This window comes from Mesocricetus auratus, unplaced genomic scaffold (assembly GCF_017639785.1).
Source record: "Mesocricetus auratus isolate SY011 unplaced genomic scaffold, BCM_Maur_2.0 Super-Scaffold_100001, whole genome shotgun sequence".
Classification (NCBI taxonomy): Eukaryota; Metazoa; Chordata; class Mammalia; order Rodentia; family Cricetidae; genus Mesocricetus; species Mesocricetus auratus.
Window position 1 is genome coordinate 9,309,575 of NW_024429187.1, and position 20,482 is coordinate 9,330,056.

Consider the following 20,482-nt stretch of genomic DNA (forward strand, 5'->3'; position numbering starts at 1 on the left):
TTTACCAGTGGCTATGTCACACTTTTATTAGACTGCAAGAGATACAAATATGCACATTTTCATTGGTTAAGAATTTTGAACTATTACAAGAAAATTTGACTATTCTGTATGATTTTAAATTAGAGATCCAATCAGAGATTAAAACGTAAACAAGTTAGGTATGGCTTACTTGTTTTCGTTTTATTCTTTAAAAATTTTTTTGAGGCAAGGACTCACGGTATAGCACCAGCTGACCTAGAACTTACTCTGTAGACCAGGTTGGCCTTCAGTTCACTGGGATCCTCCTGACTCTTCCTCTCCAGTGTTGGCAGTTTTTGTTTTCCTGATGTAGATATTTATCTTGATGGAATAGAATATTTATTCTCAGAATTATAGTCACTAAAGATGACTGAATCTTGCATTTATGTATTGATTGTAAAAAAAAATTAAAAATAGCCTTAAGTCTCACTAGCCCAATAAAAGCAACCTAGGAATTATTTAGACTGTCTTTCTTTCTTTCTTTCTTTCTTTCTTTCTTTCTTTCTTTCTTTCTTTCTTTCTTCCTTTCTTCCTTCCTTCCTTCCTTCCTTCCTTCCTTCCTTCCTTTCTTTCTTTGTCTGTCTGTCTCAGTCTCTGTCTCTGTCTCTCTCTGAGGCAGGGTTTCATGAAGCTTAGGCTAGGCTCAAACTCAATACATAGTCAATGTTGACTTCAAACTCCTTTTCCTTCTGCCTCTACATTCGAATGCTAGGATTATAGGTGTATACTATCATTTTTCTAGGACAAATTTTGTGTGTGTTTGTGGTGTGTGTGTGTGTGTGTGTGTGTGGTGCATGCTTGTGAGTGTGCAAATATGTATTTCCATGTGAGCTCCCGTGTGCTGTCATACGAAGGCCAGAGGGTGACACTGAGAATCTTCCTCTATTGCTCGCTCCTCTATTGCATGGAGAGAATGTCTCTCATGAATCCAGAAGCTACGTTGGCTGTTCAGTGAGCTCCTGAGACCTGAGTGCCTGCTACACCTGGTGCTAAGTTTGTAGGCCTGTGTGGCTATGCCCAGCATTTTTCACATGAGTGCTGGGAGATTTTGAACTCAGGTCTTGTAGCCTGTTGTACAAGTATGCTTACCTGCTGAGTATCTCCCCAACTCTCAAGCCCAGATAGTTTCTTAGAAATTGTAATTATGTGATAATGCTGTACTGTGGTTGATTATTTAGTTTAACAACAGTGGGCTGGGGAGATGTCTTGGGGGTAACATGCTTGCTGTGACAGTGTGAGGACCTGAGTTCAGATTCCCAGCATGCATGTAAAAAAAAAAAACACAGGGTGTAATGTGTGCCTGTAAATGTCAGCACTGGGGAGGAAGGTAGGGACAGGAGGCTCCCTGGGGCTTGTGGGCAGGCTAACCTAGCCACATTAACGACTTCTAGGTTCCATGACAGGTCAGGTCTTAAAAAATAAGGTACAGCATGATCCAGGGAGACAACACTGACCTCTGGTTTCCATATGCATCCTCACACATGTGCACATACAGGAACACACACATACACACAGGAACACACACACACATACCACACACATACACACAGGAACACACCACACACACACATACACACAGGAACACACCACACACACACACACACACACAGAGGAACACCACACACACAGGAACACCACACACACACACACACACACACACAGAAACACACACACACATACACACCACACAAACAAACAGGAACACACACATACACACCACACACAAACACACAGGAACAACACACATACATACACACACACACACACACACACACACACACACACACATACAGAAAAAACAACAAAAAAGAGAAAACTCCCAATTGTGTGTGTCATTTTCCTCCCTCCAGGGATTATTTCCAGACTTCGGAAAAGTCATCAAATAACTTACTTATCCCCCTGTGGAGGGGGTGGGGTTGGGGTGTCCTAGTTGCTATGGTTCTGATGGGCTAGACTAATCAAAGCTCAGGAAGAGTTACAGTCGAGACTAGAGAGGATTTGGAACATCACCGTGTAATTTAATAAAATGTGAAATTGAATTAATATTGTTTTTGACCTTAAAAACGAACTATCAAGAGTAAGAGGGGAAATATCAATTACTCCAGTTTGTAGTAAGAATTCATCCCTAGTAAAGCTCTAAAATTATACAGTGAGGTTCAGAGTGAATTTAAAGTGGAGAATGTTTGAAAGAAGGATTTGTGTGCCGTCTGTCCTTGTGTTCTAGGCTTGGATGGCAAACTGCCTTCCTGAAATTGTGTTATGGCTCCCATTGCAATTAAGAAATGGAAAATGAATTTCTGAGATCCAGTCAAATCTGCTCTCATCAGTGTCAGATGTCAGAACCATGTATGGGAAGAGAGCAGAGCACTGACGCAGGGGGACTGCAAACCAGGGGACCCGGGAATCACGGGAGCGGCACAGGCCAGTGGCACAGGCCAGAGGTACCCAGCTCAGACGAAGGCAGCTGGGGAAGGACTGATGGCTTAGTCACGCAGCTTAGCGGGTCCCAGCTGTAGTGGGTAGAGAAAAAAATCACATTTTGCTTTGTGAAACAGTTGGGAAATTTGAAGACAATCGCTGAAGTGCTAACATGTTCAGGTCACAGTGTCTAGCTCAACCATTTCCCACCAACTGCAACCACCTACATCAGCACACGAGACAGACTCTTATTAGACTCCCAGGCCACCCTTCTGCCATTGCAGCTTGTGGCGTAACTAGTATCTCCACTTAAAAACAAAGAACAATTTTGCCTGTTTCTGCAATTTCCGTAAACGCCACCGTGGAAGAGGTTCTCTCTGTCACCTGAGCATAAATATTGCTATTGTTGCATAGATCTGTGGACTGAACCTGGGGCCTTGTGCAAACTCGACAAGCCCTCCACAACCAAGTCTCCCAGGACTGTTAGCTGCCCTCCAGAGCCCTGAGATTTATCCCTGTTGCACGAGACAGTTCTTTTCTTCCTTCTTATTGCTGCCTGCAATGGAGTGCTGCATGGACAGTCCCCACTCTTCTCTGTTAATACCAACAAGATTGCCCCAAACATTCTCATAACAACCTTATAGCTGCATACTGCGTGTGCTTAACAGCAGAATCGCTTGTGTGTGTGTGTGTGTGTGTGTGTGTGTGTGTGTGTGTGTGAGATAATCACCTGTAGTGGAAACCATTGAGTGACTTTTCTGAAGTAATTTCAGATAAACCTTAGTACCACATGCGTTCAAACCCAAACACATGCTGGAAATCTACTGATGGGGTAAGGCGGAGAGCAGTAAGAATTGCAACTAGAAGGTGGGTGTGATGGAGCCCACTTGGGAGGTAGGACTTGGGAGGTAGGACTTGGGAGGTAGGACTTGGGAGGTAGGACTTGGGAGGTAGGACTTGGGAGGTAGGACTTGGGAGGTAGGCCCAGCAGAATCAAGAGTTCGTGGTCAGCCTTGGTTGCATAGTGAGCTCCTGGCTAGCCTGGGATACATGAGATCCTGTCTCAAGGAAAAAACCCACAGTGATTCATAAGCAATTAAAAGGTCAGAACTGTGTAAGGCAAATAGTGTTTCTCTTTCATGGCTGACTTTTGGGTAGAAAGGCTCTTCTTGAGTCTGTGCGGTGGTCGGAGACAACAGGAATGAAAGACTTGATGGAGCCGTTGGGAGAATCACAGCACTTGCACGGTGCATAGAACCTGCGAAGGTGTTTCCATCATCAAAAGCGTGGTTTGTGACCTGTGTGAATGAGATTTAGCAAAATTCTATGGGCTGAAAAGATGGCTCGACACTCATGAGTACTACGAGCTCTTCAGTTCCCAGCACCCACTGCAGGAGGCTCACAACTGTGTGTAACTACAGCTCCAGAGAATATGACGGTATTGTTCAGCCTTCATGGGCACCCGGACACATATGGTGCACATAAACTCACAAGGCACACACACACACACACACACACACACACACACACACACACACACACTAAAATAAGAGAACATGTTTGCCTTGAGCTGTACATGTGTTGATTATGAAGGACCTCCTGGCACATGGGCTGCATCTATCGATGTGTGCCATTCAATGGTTCTTCAGGGTGGAGATGATGTCAAGGTATCGGGGGGCCCGTGAGATACGGTGAAAGGCCCTATCAGAAGTGGAAAGTAGCTGAGGCAGGCATCAGGCGAGGGTTTGGTTCTAAGGGCACGTCACCTTTACACCATCCACTGTGGTCCCTGGGTTTCGATCTTAGGCAGATGACGCCCCCAGCTGATATGGGGATGGGGCAAGATGGGATGTCGCCTGTTCTATGTGTCTGATCTGTTAATTCAGGCACTCGAGAGAAAAGGGTAACATTTCCTGGCTCTTAGGGGATTGTCCCAGGGGTTGCTTATTTTAACTCCCTGAGAAGGGGCTGTGGGTGTGAGTGTTTTGAAATCACAAAGTGTTTTTGGTCTTTCCAATGAAGACCTTGCCAAGGGAGAAATACACACACCGACTGCAATCATCTAAACACACAAATGGCTGGTTGTTTTTGGACTATTCGTTTTGATTAATCAAAACCGTAGACAAGAGAGGCCCTGAGAAATGCCATTTAAGGGTCTAGAAACTATTCTACATGGAAATTCACACTACATTGCGATGAATCATTCTACAAACATCTAGTGCCTGGGATGGGAGGGCCAGGAGGGAGCAGTGTGCTCTGTCTGGCAAGTTAAAAACCGAGGGCTCTCTACGAGAAATGCTGGAGTTGAATTCTGCCGTCTGTTTTTTCCTCCGGGAGATAGGTGAGGTGTGCATGGTGACCGGAACCCGTGACTCTGCCTAGCACCGAGGCTCTTGTTTCCCTGTTGCCTTTCCATGAAGAAATCCACTTTAGTGAGTGTCAGTCCTTTATCCAGCTACGAGCTGAGACCTGGAATGAAGACACAGGTCCCTTTTCCTACCTTCAAGGAACCTTTTAAAAATTGCTCTGTGTGGGTCTGTGTCCGTGCTGCAGCCTGCATGCGGAGGGCAGAGGACGACTTGTGGGAGCTGGTTCTCTCTCCTTCCACGATGTAGGTCCCCAGGGTCGATCTCCTGTCAGCAGGGTTGATGACAAGAGCCTTTCTTTCCTCACTGAACCACCTTAGAGGCACCACACAGTTCCTCACAGTGACTCTGGCTGCAGAGAGACCTGAGCTACGTGAGGAGTGCGTGACATGCTGTCCAGCTGTCTCTCAGTGTGCTCTCCCCAGCTTCCTGGCTTCATGCCACATGCTGCTCCCGTAAATCCAACCTGCAGCAGCAGGGAGACTGGGAGGGATGACTGAGGGTTTTGGAGTGGACACCACAACTTGTGTTACGGCAAGTTCTACTATGAATACACAGCAGTGATCTGAGACATGGAATGAATGCTCACAGGGATCCAGTAGAGCTGGGAGCCATTTTAAAAGCCACCAAAAGCTGGGATTCAGTGTGAATGTAAAATGTTGTCTTATCCCCACTTTCTTGCTACTTACTGTATATTGAAAATCATAACACCAGGTGATGGTGCAGGTGTGTAATCTCAGCTGAGCAGGAGGGTCACAGTTCAAGGCCAGCCTGGATAATTTAGCCTGGCCGGGTCTCGAAATAGAAAGTAAAAAGAGGGGTAAGAATGCAACCACACTCTTCTACCGTATATTTTCTCCATAGCCCCTTCCTATTCCTTAATACTCAGTGTATGTTTGTTTTGCCTGAATGTTTGTTTGTCTGTGCACCATGTATACACCCGGGGTCCATGAAGGCCAGAAGAGGGTGTTGGATTCCCTGGAACTGGAGTTGCAGATGGTTGTGAGCTTGCATGCGGCTGTTGGGTATTGAACACTGGTCCTCTGGGACAACAGTCAGTGCTCTTAACCACTGAGTCATCTCTCTGGCCCCTTGAGTCATTTTTAAAGCTTCTTTGCCTGAGAGAAAATACATGGTGTTCATCTTTCTGTTTGTTCTTAAACTTAGGATTCGGGTCAGGGTCTCCAGGAGAGATTCTTGTTTTGTTGCTAAGTTGCTTTCCTACATTTTACACTAGACTTTCTGAACTCACTCTATAGCTCATGTTGGTCTTGAGCTCACAGTGATCCTCCTGCCTCAGCCTCCCAAGGACTGGATTACAGGCACAAGCCACTGTGCCTGGCTTCCCTAGACTTTCTTGAATCACAACCCCTGAAGGTGTGACCCAAGCGTATACAGAATTGGTAATTCTGATTAAGCCTCTCTATGACTTAGCACTAGCAAATGACTACCAAGAAAGATGTATTTGTAGATAAACCCGGATAACTATCCTAATTCCCACTGGGTGTGTTTTTGACAGGATGCAAGGGCAAATAGGAAATTCTGGGTAAAAGCAATGAGTAAAAGAACTCACCCGACCTTGAAGGGTTAATGGTTGCCCCTTTCAGGGGCAGACGTTTCCAGTAACTCATGGGACATATAGGCAAACACCAAGAGATTCCACCCCCAGTACACGATTATCTTCAAGGGCCACTCCACAAAGCACAGATTGCTCCAGGGAGTTCTCAAGAAATCCCAATCATCTGAGGCCATTCAGCAGCATGTGGATTGCCTATCGTTCTTACAGCAAGGATTTTTGCACAGAGGGCTCCACAGTGCAAAAGACAGCAGCTGTAGAGTTTCTGTCTTCAGAGGGGTGGAGGGAACAGGAGTCAGATAGTGGTGGATAGAGATGATCAAAATGCATTATAGAAATTATGGAAATTAAAAAATGAAAACTATTACTAAACCCCTTGATTCATCTCAGACAAAAGGATGGAATATAGGAGGTTTAGTGTGTGTGTGTGTGTGTGTGTGTGTGTGAGAGAGAGAGAGACAGACAGAGACAGAGACAGAGAGACAGAGACAGACAGAGAGAGACAGAGACAAAACAAGTCTGTGTGAGCAGTCTCTTTATTAGCCTATGCCCTGGGTAGTTCTCCTAGGATCCCGTGAGACTGTGATTGTGAAAGCACAACTATTTTTCTTAATGAAATTCAATCTTTTCAGTTTTTGCTCCAGAGATGAGTTTAGAACAAAAATAGGCTTAAATTGTCTTAGAGAATAACAGTACAGGTCCCACTGGGCCAAGTTTCATATACTTAATTGAATCCTTTTGTGAATGGCATCCCTTAATGAAATTTTCCAAGAAGATATACAGTTTTCATTTCATAGAAACAAAAAGGAAAATCACTTCATAGACATCTTAAGTGAGAATTTATATACTGATAAACGCGCCATTTACTGAACTGAGTGCTTTGGGATTGTTCCCCCAAAGCAGGTAAGCATTTAGCCTCCCTGGGTTATCCTTAAAAGTTCCAATCTTTACGTGGTGTGGGTGTACATGAGAATTAAAAAAATCTGTTTTGAGAAATATATCTTTTTTTAAAAATTATTTTTTATTTAAATTAAAAGCAATCTTATTTTATATACCAATCCCAGTTCCCCTTCCTCCCATCCCCCTATCCCCCCACCAACTCACCATCTCACCCCCCATCTACTCCTCAGGGAGGGTGAGGCCTCCCATGGGGGATCATCAAAAAATGTCACATCATTGGCAGGACCTAGGCCCTCCCCCATGTATCTAGGCTAAGAGAGTGAATGGGCTCCCAAAGTCAATTTGTATACTAGGGATAAACAGTGTTTCCACTGTCAGAGACCCCATAGATTTCTCTGGCCTCCCACTTGACGCCCACGTTCAGGGGGCCTGGTTTGGTCCTATGCTGGTTCCCCAGCTGTCAGTCTGTATAAGACGAAGATTACCATACATGGATAGGGATGTCGTATGTTATTTTATTAGAGAGAAATCACTTACATGAGAAACCGATAACCCAAGGTCAGCGCTCTGACAGTCTCTGCTGCTTTCTGAGACCCGACCCGAACCCCAAGAGAGTGTGAGCTGCCTCTCCCCAGACCTTTATCCCACACCCTACAGATGCACCTGTGACCATACAGCACCACAGGCACCTAGTAAGATCTCTCCCTACAAGTCTGGGGTCCGTGAGCTCCCACTTGCTCAGGTCAGCTGTCTCTGTGGGTTTCCAGCATGGTCTTGACCCCTTTGCTCATCCCTCCTCCCTCCCTACAACTGGATTCCAGGAGTTCATCTCAGTGCTTAGCTGTGGATCTCTGCTTCTGCTTCCATCAGCTACTGGATAAAGGCTCTATGATGGCATTTAAGGTCGTCATCAATCTCATTGGGGAAGGGCATTTAAGGTGGCCTCTCCACTATTGCTTAGATTCTTAGCTGGGGTCATACTTGTGGATTCAGATTTCTCATTAGCTCATAAGGACTCCCTCTATTAAGGTATCTCTCCTCCTCCCTCCCCTTCTCCCCTCCTCTTACTCCTCTCTCCCTTCCCCTCCCCCATCATGCTTCCAATTTACTCAGAAGATCTTGTCCCTTTCCCATTCTTGGGGGTCCATGTATGTCTCTTTTAGGGTCTTCCTTGCTCCTAGCTTCTCTGGGGTTGTGCTAAAATAAAAAAAATGAGTTTATGCTGGGGAAGATATGGAGAAAGGTGAACACTCCTCCATTGCTGGTGGGAGTGCAAACTTGTACAGCCACTTTGGAAATTAGTATGGAGATTTCTCAGGAAAATGGAAATCAGTCTACCTCAAGACCCAGCAATTCCACTCCTAGGCATATACCCAAATGATGACACTCAGACAACAAGGACATCTGTTCCACTATGTTTATAGAAGCATTATTTGTAATAGCCAGAACCTGGAGGCAACCTAGATGCCCCTCAACTGAAGACTGGATAACGAAAATATGGTAATTTACACAATGGAATACTACTCATAAGAAAAAAAAACAATGGGATCTTGAAATTTGCAGGCAAATGGGTGTAACTAGAAGAAACCATCCTGAGTGAGATAACCCAGACACAGAAAGACAAGCATGGTATGTACTCACTCATAAGTGGGTATTAGACATAGAACAAAGGATTACCAGCCTATAATCCACAACCCCAGAGAAACTAGGAAACAAGGAGAAAGATATCTTTTAAAGATGTATTATCAATGAAAAATAAAAGCTTTGTTATTATGTACATGTGTGTATTTGTGTGTATGTATATGTGTGAGTTCAGGTGTCCTCAGAGTCCAGACAAGAGTGTCAGATCCCCAAAGTCAAGGGTGGTTGTGAACCACCTATTGTTCCTGCTGGGAGTCAAATCTTGGTCCTCTTAAAGATCAGCCTGTAGTCTTCAGTCATTAAGCCATCTATCATTGATTTCTGAGCATTTATTCAATGCCACCCAAGCCAGATACTGTCCTATGGACTTTTGACGTATTCATGACTGACAAAGACACACAATTTTTATATGATTTTATATTCTTAGGGTTGATAAAAAAGGAATACAGTGCAATGGATCACTTTGCATGTAAGAAGGCAGAAAGCTTCTGGTTTTCTTTCCAAAACTCCGTTCAGGCTGTCTTCATTTTTCTGTCAGTTTCCTGCCTTTCGTGGTCTTGCCGGGTTGCCATGATTATCAACTCCGTATCTGTGCTGATGGTTCATGTGCCCCAACCGCTTCCATTACCGTATCGCCTGGATGTCTGCGAATGAACGCCTCAACATATTCTAAAGTGGGCTGAGCTCCTCAGGGCACGTCTTGCCCAGCCCGTCTTCTTCCATTTGGTTGACATCAGTTTCACTGATGATGGCAGACACTGATTCTCCACTTTACAGGATCTAGAGTTACGTAGGAGCCAAACCTCTTGGCATGTCAGTCTGTGACGGGAGCTTCTAGATCACATTAAATGTGGTGGGGAGACTTTCCCTGACTGTTAGCATCACCGTCCCTGAGATGAGGTCCCAGACTGAATAAAAAGAAGAGGGCTGAGCACTGACATTTACCTCTCTGCCTCCTCACTTTGAGTGCAATGTGTCCAGCTGTCTATACTTTGTCGCTGGACCTTCCTGCTTGTCCGTGTTGGATTATACCCTCCAACTGTGAGCAAGATAAAACCTTTCTTCCTTAAGTTGCATTCTTTGGGTATTTTGTTTCAGCAGCGAGAAATGTGACTAATGCATTGTGCTATTTCTGATGAATACTCTGGGCATTGTGTTTTTTATTGTTTTTACTTTTAAATTTTTTTTCTGGAAGATTCCCCTTCCAACAAATATGTACTGCTGAACCTTTCACTGTCGGAAGCCATTTCATAATTTTTTCTTCCAAAAAAGCCTCTCCTGTCTATACAGTGAAACATCATAGCTGCAGATGTATGAAATGGTTTATCTATTAAAATGATTGGAACAGGTCTCTAGGCATCTAGACTGGCCTCAAGCTAGCTATATGGCTCAGGGTGGCTTTGAACTCCTGCCTCTCCCAAGCGCTAGGATTACAGGTGTCTACCACCATGCCTGGTTTATGAAGTTCTAGGGATCAACCCAGGGTATCATGCATGCTAGTCCAGCACTCTGCCAACTGAACTACATCTTTAGCCCTAAGACACAGTTTAAAAGAACTCTGTAAAAAGCAAAGAAGAATCAAAAATGAAAGATTGATAATGCAGATCAAATGATGTGAAATATCGTGGAGTGACTGAAGAGAGAAAGGGCTGAGGAGAGCCACAGGGCCTGATCAGTAGGAAGTCATTAGTAACTTTCTCAGTGAGAGGTGTTAGTGGAAAGCTGTGGATAGAATCCAGATTATACTTAATCGAGGCAAACAAAATCGGCCCTATCAACAATCAGTCAAGGAAGTCACTCTGCACTGCTGGTTATTGACATATTCTGGGAGAGGGAAATCATGGTCTTTAGTGGTTACCCTCTGCTGAGCCCACCAGGTTCCCAGGGGAGAACACCAATTCGGGGTCACACAAATGGCTATGTTTAATCTCAGTGTCACAAAACAAAATGAATGGGCATGAATAGCCAAGGGGGATTTGTGGAAAGGGTAGGCAGGTGTGGTAGAGAGTTGGGGGGTCAAGAGTGGTCAATATGCAAAATTATAAAACTTAAAAAAAAAGGCCTGGGCCCCACATGAAGCAAACACAGTGATTGCTTTGGCCACTGTTGAGTGGTAAAGAACAGAGGACAAACATGCTTGTCAAGAACGTAGCAGCCAGATTTCAAGGGTCAAGGTTCTGTTTTTCCTTCCTTTCCTTCCTAAAAAACAGAGGCTATTAATAGACTAAAAGGAGAGCCTCTGAGTACAGAGAGGTTAAGGTTTTGATGGAGCAATATTCTAGATGTCAATATAGCAAAGCAGGGGAAACCTTCAGACAGAGAGATTAAGGTTGATCAAACACTGTCCAGGAGATGTCAGGAAGCCACAGGGTGAGAGCCAAGGACCAGGGATTAACCCTGCTCTGGAGAGGGGCCTTTGTTCTCCCAGAAAGGAGGCAAGGAGGAGGTTAAAGGAAGTGATGCCATCTGTTGAGACTAAAGATAGCACCAGCATGCTCTGGGGTCATAACACATAGGAAACGGCCTCCAGGGTTCTTTGAGGCTGTTTGATGATAAGCTAATTAGGGTGATTAGAAGATGACTTAAAAATCTAGAGATGAGCTGAAGTTGTGTTAATTTATGGAAAAGACACTTAGAGGGTAAGGTCACCTGCAATCTGCCTCTATTTTGGTCCAATTAGTAGCACTGCTGGTCTGGTCTTCCAGATACCAAACTCCGTGTGGCAGAACTAGGAAGGCTCTCATGGGAGTGGGCTCAGGGGAGGAAGGAGACGCATTCAGGCAGAGCAGAAAAACTACGTTAGCTGTTAAACAGTCCTGTGGGAGAAGGTGACATTGGGTGAGGAGGCTTTCTTCAGCCAAAGTGAATCTCCAGGAAGTTCCACTGGTGGTTAGTTAGCTGGTGACACTTGGGCAGCGGGAGAGACAGGTCTGTCGTTTTGAAGGGATGGGGGGGGGCATGCTTAGCACCACCCCACTCCCTGTGCTACCCAGATGTGTTTAAGCTGTGACTTTTAAGAGTAAAGCTTCCAGGGCTGTGCAGAGCCACCTTCCAGTGAGGAAATGTGTGAGGTAAGCCGGCCGGGTGGCATGGATCCCTGTTGTAATCTCTGCTTGAGTGGTGGCTACTGGCCAATCTCTTTCTTTGTTATCCCTGATGCTATCTTACCCTCAGCTTCTGCTTTGGCCTAAGCGGCTTGCCTTCGATGTAGGCACCCGGGCCTTTCCATGTGTCTTTTAGTCTATGGCTGCTGTAGTCAGCAATTCACTTTCCGATTTGGAATAAAGAAGGTTTAGAGACGCTTGGGTGGGTCACTTGGCTGTGTAATATAGTGTTTCCTGCCTGCTCGTCCTCCTCCTTATGGTCAGCATTAACTGTTCTGCTCAGGATCACACACCCTTTCTCTCTCTCCAGTTTTAAACATTTATTTATTTATTTTATCGAGAGCATGTCACAGCGTGAGTATGTAGAGGTTAGAGAACTTGACGGTATTGGTTCTCTGCTTCCACCACGTGGGCTCCAGGGACTGAACTCAGTTTGTCAGGCTTGGTGGCATGCACCTTTACTCACTGAGACGTCTTACTACTCGTCTTTTCTGCACAACAATCCTTTGACACAAGGATTCCAAGGGTCTAGGGGTCAACCATAGATTTTTGGGGTCTCTTGGGAGCCAGGAACCCTAAATATATAGAGACACCAGTTTGCAAACCTGGGAACTGCTACTTCCGTGAGTGGGTCACTAGATGAGTGTAAATGGGGGTGATTTCTACATTAACCTCTTCATTCCAAGACCCTTACCTCTCCTTTCTTCTTCTTTGGATGAGAGCATGCTATTCGAGCTGCTGGCTTGGAGCACTGCTTTTGGAGACGAATGCTCTCCACTCTCATCTCTGGAAAGCTCAGTGTGTCTTAACAGCCTGTTTATTGTTGATAGGCTGGTAGTCTTGGAATGACTGCTTTGGTTGAGATGGTGGATCCCACTGCTGAGTGTGTTCTGCTCTTGGACGGCTATGAGTTATGTGGAATTCTCTCCTGAGGGTCAGATAGAGTGAAAACCTTTCCGTTGTGTTACTGGTTGATGTCCTGTGGGCAGAGAAGTCAAAACATATGTGCCTCTGCCAGTTGAGATTACTACCAATTGCTTGGTTAGTTCTCTTGTGGAGAGGGCTTGCATTGGTTGGAGAACCTGGGGATCCAACTCAAGTCATCAGGCTTGGCGGCAAGTGCCTGTACCAGCTGGGGGGCATCTTGCTGGGTCACAGCAGCAGATCTTTAAGATGCCTGGATCTTTATCATTCTTCCAGGAATCTAGTGCTTTTTCTTGGACAAAGGGTGAGCAAGGCAATTTCAGAGACTTGCATTTGGCTTTCCTTCCTCATTGTAGTTGTGTTCACCCTTTAAGGTAAGGAACTGGTTGGGGTTCTGCTAATGGTCAAGTGTATTCATTTAGGTATACATTTGAAGACAAGGAAAATGATCAGTACACACCCTCGGCCCTTAAGAGCTGGAATGGTGAAGACGGTATTTACTGCCTAGCTCCTGATGTCATCCTCTAACAGAGGCAATGGCAGTGCTGATTCCCCAGGCCCCAATGTCATCTTACGCCCCATCCCACCATCCTAGGATGTTTTAACATTTATGGCTACTCAAGCGAGTGGCTAAAGCTCATGTGGGGACGGACTAAGGAAATCACTACCTTCCGTGTTTATTTTGGGGTCCTTCTTCCCAGAAACTTCTCCTTCAGTGAGTGAGTTTTGAGTCTCAGAATGGGACAAGGGGATGTTTCTTTTGGCAGGGCATCTAGTCCAGTACTATAGAGCAACAGCTCACACAAAGATGATCTTGGATCTCTGTGAGTTCGAGGCCAGCCTGGTCTACAAAGTGAGTTCCAGGACAGCCTCCAAAGCCACAGAGAAACCCTGTCTCGAAAAACCAAAAAAAAAAAAAAGATAAAAAAAAAGATGATATCAGCACCTGGGATCACACACCTTTAATTCCAGCATTAGGGAGGTATATAAGATAGGAACAAACACTCAATATCAAGCGTTAATTCAGAGCCACATTGAAGATGGGAGCATTCATTCTCCAGCCACACCGAGGAGAGGGTACAGTCTGAGGCTTGGTGAGAGCTCATGGTGACAGGATCAACTCCATTCAGCCTTAGGTAGAGGTGAGAGCAAGTGGCTAGCTGGTCTGCTTTTCTGATCTTCATCTTGAAGTTTGAACCCCGTATCAGTCTCTGGGTCATTTATTTATCATGTATCAGGGGTGGATGGCTACCAATAATTATCAACTTGTCAAGATCTAGAGTCACCCAGGAGATGGGTGGGCATGAGAGCATGCTGTGGGAAAATTATCTTGGTTGTGCTAACAGATGTGGGAAGACCCATTTTAATTACGGCAGGGAGCACTCTCCAGGTGGGGAATCCTGGCCTGTCTAGAATGGAGAAGATGAACTAAGCCTGCATCTATCACTCTCTGTGACTGAGGTGTGACGCCTCAAGTGTCTTCAGGCTGGACCTCCTCACTGTGCCCTTGAACTCTGACCGGAATAAGCTCTTTCTTAAGTTGCTCTGTCAGAGTATTTTATCTCAGCGACGGGAAAAGAAATCAAGACACATGGGGAGCACTTTCAAGACTGAGCCTCCTTCTCAGCTCCATGCTCCCTTTAAAGGAACTGCCCAGTTTCACGTGTAGTTTTTACTTCTGGCCCATGTTAGGCAAAGGAGGTGTTTTAAGGCCTGGGGCCTCCCGGGGTTGGGGTTTACTGTTAGGGAGAGATTCTTGGTGTGAAATCTTGGAAGAAAAGCAGGATCAGGCAGGAGCAGGATCCAGTTGTAATATAGACCCAGCCCAGCACCCACAGGAGACTTTATCAGTATCCCAGGGGCTGCAAAGGCGGCCTTGGTCTTTGGGCTAGCGTTTCCAGTTCTTTCTATAAGGTCAGTTATTGGATGCTGTTTGCCCTAGAGGGCATGGCAGTGTGTCCAGAGTTCTCTGTAGCTGAGGCTGAAGGTGGTGACAGCAAATGCTGTACCAGCCACAGTGGTGGCCATAATGTGTTCCCGGCTGCCTTTTCAGTGCTTCGTGGCTCATAAATGTCAAAACTGTCTAGGATCTCTGGCTCCTGTGAGGGAGAGCGCCCTCTCACACACTGTCTCATTTGACTGCATCAGCTCACCAGCAGATTCCTCAGGCTTCAGTCTTGGCAGCTGTGGCTGAGCTCTGTGGACGTCACAGGAAATTAATATTTTTGACAGACTCGAGAGGGCTTAAGTTTCACACAGTAAGCTCCAGGATTGGCTGAGGCAAAGCATTCCTGGCGAGGAGTCATCGCTAACTCACCAAGTTCTCTCAGTTTCTCTCTCTCAGTCTCTTATAAATCTGAAGGGACACTGAACTAGCCTGCCTGCTTCCCGATTTTTTCCCTTATTTCCAGGGCGGAGACTGAGCTTGGCGTCTTGGTGGCTCTCTTTGCTGCCTGAACGTGTCAGTTTTGATCTAAAAGTAATCTGAACCTCACTAGGGTCAGCGTAGGTTGATTAGGCTTCAACTTCGCACGAACTCCAAGAGGGTTGTCGAGGAGGGAGAAGCATTGAAGGGAAGGGTTTTGTTTAACACGGATGGCTTCGTCTGAGCTCTGAAATCAAGACAGTTGTTTTAGGAAGGCCAGGCAGACCTGGAAGAGGTCATTAATTAACCCCTAAGAGAGCAAGGAACTGTCACGAAGCTCTTGCCACAGATTTGCTGCCTGTTGCCGTGATAAAATACCTTGGTAAATGCAACTTGAGGTGAAAGGACTTATTTGGTTCACAATTCTAGGTTGTAGTCGATTGCTTTGGGGGAAGCCAAGGCAGCTGGAAGGAGCTGGTCACATTTACAGTCAAGGGAGAAGACGGGTATAAACTATGTTGAGCTAGCTGTGTCCTCCAGCTCAGGGAATGGTGCCACCCACAGTGGATGTTTTTTCCATCTCAATGAACGGAATCAGGATGATCCTCCACAGACATGCCCACAGGCCAACCTGATCTAGACAGCCCCTCTGTTCCCAGGTGATTCTAGAGTGTGTCAAGTTGGCAAAGAAACCACCACTATGGCTGTATAGGAAAAGAAAAGGAGCCCTAAATGGATGGAAGAAAAGCTTAGATCATGGCTGGTCCTCAGGCTTTGACCAGGCTGTTCATAGGCAAAAATATCTTGGTCCCTTTTGGCTTCATTGTTTCTGTCTTTAAAATGGCTCTGGGTTAGAGAAATGACTCAGAGGTCAAGAGCCCTGGTTGCTCTTGTAGAGGGCCTGGGTTCAGCTCCCAACATCCACACAGAGGCACTCAGACCTCTGCAACTGCAGTACCAGGGATTCAGTGTCCTCCCCTGGACTCCCTAGGTAGGGCATGTACATGATGCACATGTACACATGGAGAAAAAGCACTCACAAACATAAAAATAAATCAAAAAGTCTTAAAATGGCTCCAAGTGCATCATCCTTGATTTATTTCTTTGGTTGTTGCAGGTAACAAGTGAAATCATACAAAAATGTAAAGTTCTGTACAAATCACTTTTTTTGGCTCTCCCCACATGATTCTAGGGTTTTGGAAAATTCTTAGAATACTGGTACACACATGAAATGGACACTGGAGTCTGGAAGAATGGAGGTTCTAGTTATCTTGCTAACAACGGTGTTGGACTAAAATCAGTTCAGATCTTCCCTTTGAGATTCTCAAGAATCTTGGCTTACTCCTCCTTTGAAAGACCTCTTGGAATTGAGAATTCAGTGTTTGTTCTTAGGCAGCTTCAGTGGGTGTGGCCCTGTCTCCTCTAGTAGGTAAAACAAGCCAATGGTTTTGGGGAATGAATCAGGATGACTATGATGGTTACTAGATGGTGCAATGTGACATGGGTCCAACAAAAGCTGTGTTCTTGGTGTAGAAGTTTGTTAAGGATGAGGACAAACCCAAACTACATTTTGAAGTGAAAATTCTTCACAAATTCCTCACAAAGACCCGTGTATAAGGAGATAGCAGTATTTCACAAGAGGCAATGGGGAGGAAACTCATTCTACCATGCCATTCCTGTACAGTTCTCTTTTTTTTTTTCTTGTTTACTGTCACAAAGTCACCACTCTAAATTTGCCTTTATCAATTTTCCCGATGAGCTGTTGCCTGTAGACTAAGCTCCAAACCCTTCAGCCTGGAAAATGCTAGAATCTGAGATAGGGATCTTGTCCACCATTTTACTCCTGTGTCTATAACACCGAGGGTAATTTTTAGCATATCGGAAGTGCTAATGAACATATGCCTGTGAATTAATCAAATCCATCAGAGATTAGGTTTTGAATTTTTTTTTTGGTTATTATGAGACAGGGTTTCTCTGTATTGTTTTGGAGGCTGTCGGTCCAGCCTGGCCTCGAACTCACAGAGATCCGCCTGCCTCTGCCTCCCGAGTGCTGGGATTAAAGGCGTGCGCCACCAACGCCCGGCTCATATATTTTCTTGATTCTTAGATACCCTGTTTTATCACATGTTCTGTCTAGAAACATCTATTTTTACTACCCAGTCCAGTTGTTCCCACACCCACGATGTCTTTGCTGGCCACTACTGTCTTTCTTCCTAGTCAGTTTTTCTCTGCAGTGCACGACACTTTGCTGTAGAATAATTGTTTCCAGGTCTGTCTCCCTCATAGAGTTTTCCTTGGCTTTGCAGGATCACACTAGCTCTTGGGCATCAGAAATGTTTAGCCAAAGTAATGCTGGTGTATCAGAGTTCTCCAATGGAACAGAACTGGCAGAGGGAATATCTATATATCGAAAGGGGATTGATTGGAGTGCTTTACAGGTTGTGCTCCAGGTAGTCTAACAAGAGCTGTCTTCCTGACCAAAAGGCCAAGACGCCGGTAACTGTTCAGTGTATGAGGCTGGATGACCCAACAGGCCCAGTGTAGCTCTGCATCCCAGAGGGATCCCGCAGATCTGTGGGTCTTCAGTCTGTGTTGTGATCCTGGAGAAGAGGGTTCTAATGCCAGTGAAAAGACGCCTCAGCAGCAGGATAGATGCACTTGCCAGCCAGAGTGAAGCAAAAGCTTCCTCCTTTGTCCTTTTACGTGAGCGGCCCCCAGAAGCTGTGGCCCAGGGTTAGAGTAGGTCTTCCCACCTCAAACCATCTAATCAAGAAAAACCCTCACAGGTGTGCCCAGCTGCTTGGGTTCACAGTTGGTTCTAGGTGTAGGCGCGTTGACAACCAAGATCAGCCATCATAGTTGGGAAATCAATTGGATAGACTCTGTGAAGAGGCAGTAACTAACTGGTTTACTAGGTTCTTTCTTTGTGAGGAAGAATGGAAGGCAGAGAACCAGCTTCCAAAATGGGAGTCTGTGTCGTGTTTGTTAGTCTTCTAGTCTCAATTACTTTCCACAAGCTTAGCCTAGCCCTGTTGCTAATATGGTCTCCTGAGGGTCTTGGCCGCACCAGCAAGCTCTGCCTCAGTATCTTTTCTTCCCAAAGTGGACTAGTTAAAAGAAAGTACGTTTTTTAAAAAGCTCTTCCTAATAAATAAAGTATTTGCATATTGAATGGTTGGCTTTGTGTAAAGGGATGGGTTTTGTAGAATAATGACTTCCACAAAATGACAATTTATGAAGCATATGTAGTACTGTTGTGTGTCCTTTAGTGATGATATTAGGTACTATGTCATAATAATTATTTCAACATGGCTTAGTTATTATTTGAGTGACTAATACAATAAAATATTCAACAAGTCATCATTAAATTGTCTTGAAGATGAGTTCTTATTTTGATCTTTACCAGAGACCCATGGGAGCCATGGATATGTACTGCAAAGTTAGGCAAAACCCTGAAAACTATTTTTAAAAATTTCCTTTCTGTTTCCATGTTTCACATTTATCAGTCTTAAATAACTCTTTAATTGGCCAGAACCATTTTAAAGATAGTTGGGTCACAGAATTGATTAATGACTTGTTAGCATTGTAAAAGCTGGGGACAAAACAGAAAGTTCTAGATCCCCAGAATATTATGTTATCACGCCTTAGTGATCAAATAAATACTATAAGCGATGCCAAATCACTATGGTGAGGTTATTGCCAGATTTCTGAATTGAAAATTAGTTAAGTCCTTGCCTTTCCTAGTGCCCTCAAAGCACCCCCTAGTTAGTTATCCAGTGAGAACTCAGTTGCTTCCTAGTTTTCTTAAGGTGGAATGTTCCATTCTCAGTCATCCCTTCTGATGTGCTTATATGCAAGTCCTAAATTGTGTGATGCAAGTTCCTTAGGACTTTACTTCTTGCTATATAGTTCAGGCTGGCCTTAACCTCACGTTCCTCCATCTCCTGAGTGCTGGGATATTGGAGTATGGGTCACCACGCCCAGCTAAGCTTTGGATGATCTTGGTGCCAAGATGATCCATGTCTTAGAAGAATGCCTGGAGGCCAACCCTATTCTGTCTTCATTGTTTTGTTTGCTTTTATCATAACAAGCATTACAGTCTGTAAGATAGAAAGGAAGGCACTTGACTGTTTTCTAAATATTGGTTAGAAGCATCTGCATATGTTGTCTAATTTAAAGAATGACTTATTATATGTATATGCCCCATGTGTTTGCAAGTGCTGGTGGAGGCCAGAAGAAGGCGTCAGATCCCCTTGTGCTGGAGTTACAGGTGGTTGTGAGCTACCATGTGGGCACTGGGAACCGAACCCAGGTCCTCTGGAAAGCAGCGACTGTTTAACTATGCTCCAATCCCTAGACTTTTTATCCGGTTTTAGGCAGGTTTACAATTTTGTATAGGGCTGCATTAATGTCTATTCTCAGTTGCACTGTGTTCGCTGACCTTGGGCTATATGTGTCTGTTCCTATGGGATGCTATTATGTGCTCTGGGATTGGAATTCCCCCCAACCTTTCTGAGGCACTGAAAGTCTTCACGATTGGGTTCAAGTGCGCTTTACCGTGGAGATCTTCCTATCCAGCCCTTCAGGGAGATTCACACACCCTTTACCCCTCATCTGGATGTTGTTCTGGATCCCTGTAGTGTCCTTTATTTACTTAACTATGGTATTTGCCATGCTGTCTCATAACATTTGACTTTATTTCCTGTTTCATTCTCACCTCTTTGGGGATAGAGTTTGTTTACGAATTATTATTATTTTAATTGCTGTGTGTGTGCACGCACATGCTTCTGTGCCCGTGTGGAGGTCAGAGGACAACGTAGTGGAGCCAGTGCGTGACTTCTGCTTTGATGTGGGTTCTGTGGCTGGAACTCGGGTCATCAGGCTTGTGTGGTAAGTGCTGTCCCTGCTGAGCCATCTCACTGGCCCTCAGAGTCTGTCTCCTTGTGCTGTATTGCCAATGCCTGCAAAGTAGGAGCGTAGTTCCCGTACACTGAATTAACACACGGAATCCCACGCCTAAAGATGGCCTGTTTTCCTTACGGTAGCAAGTCCGTTTACCAGGGCGCTTCGACCAAGTACAACAGCTCTGTGCACTCCCTGGGCCATGGGGCCCATCTACAGGGGATGTGTATTTCCGGAGTGCGAGGTCACAGAGGGTGAAGTCCACATA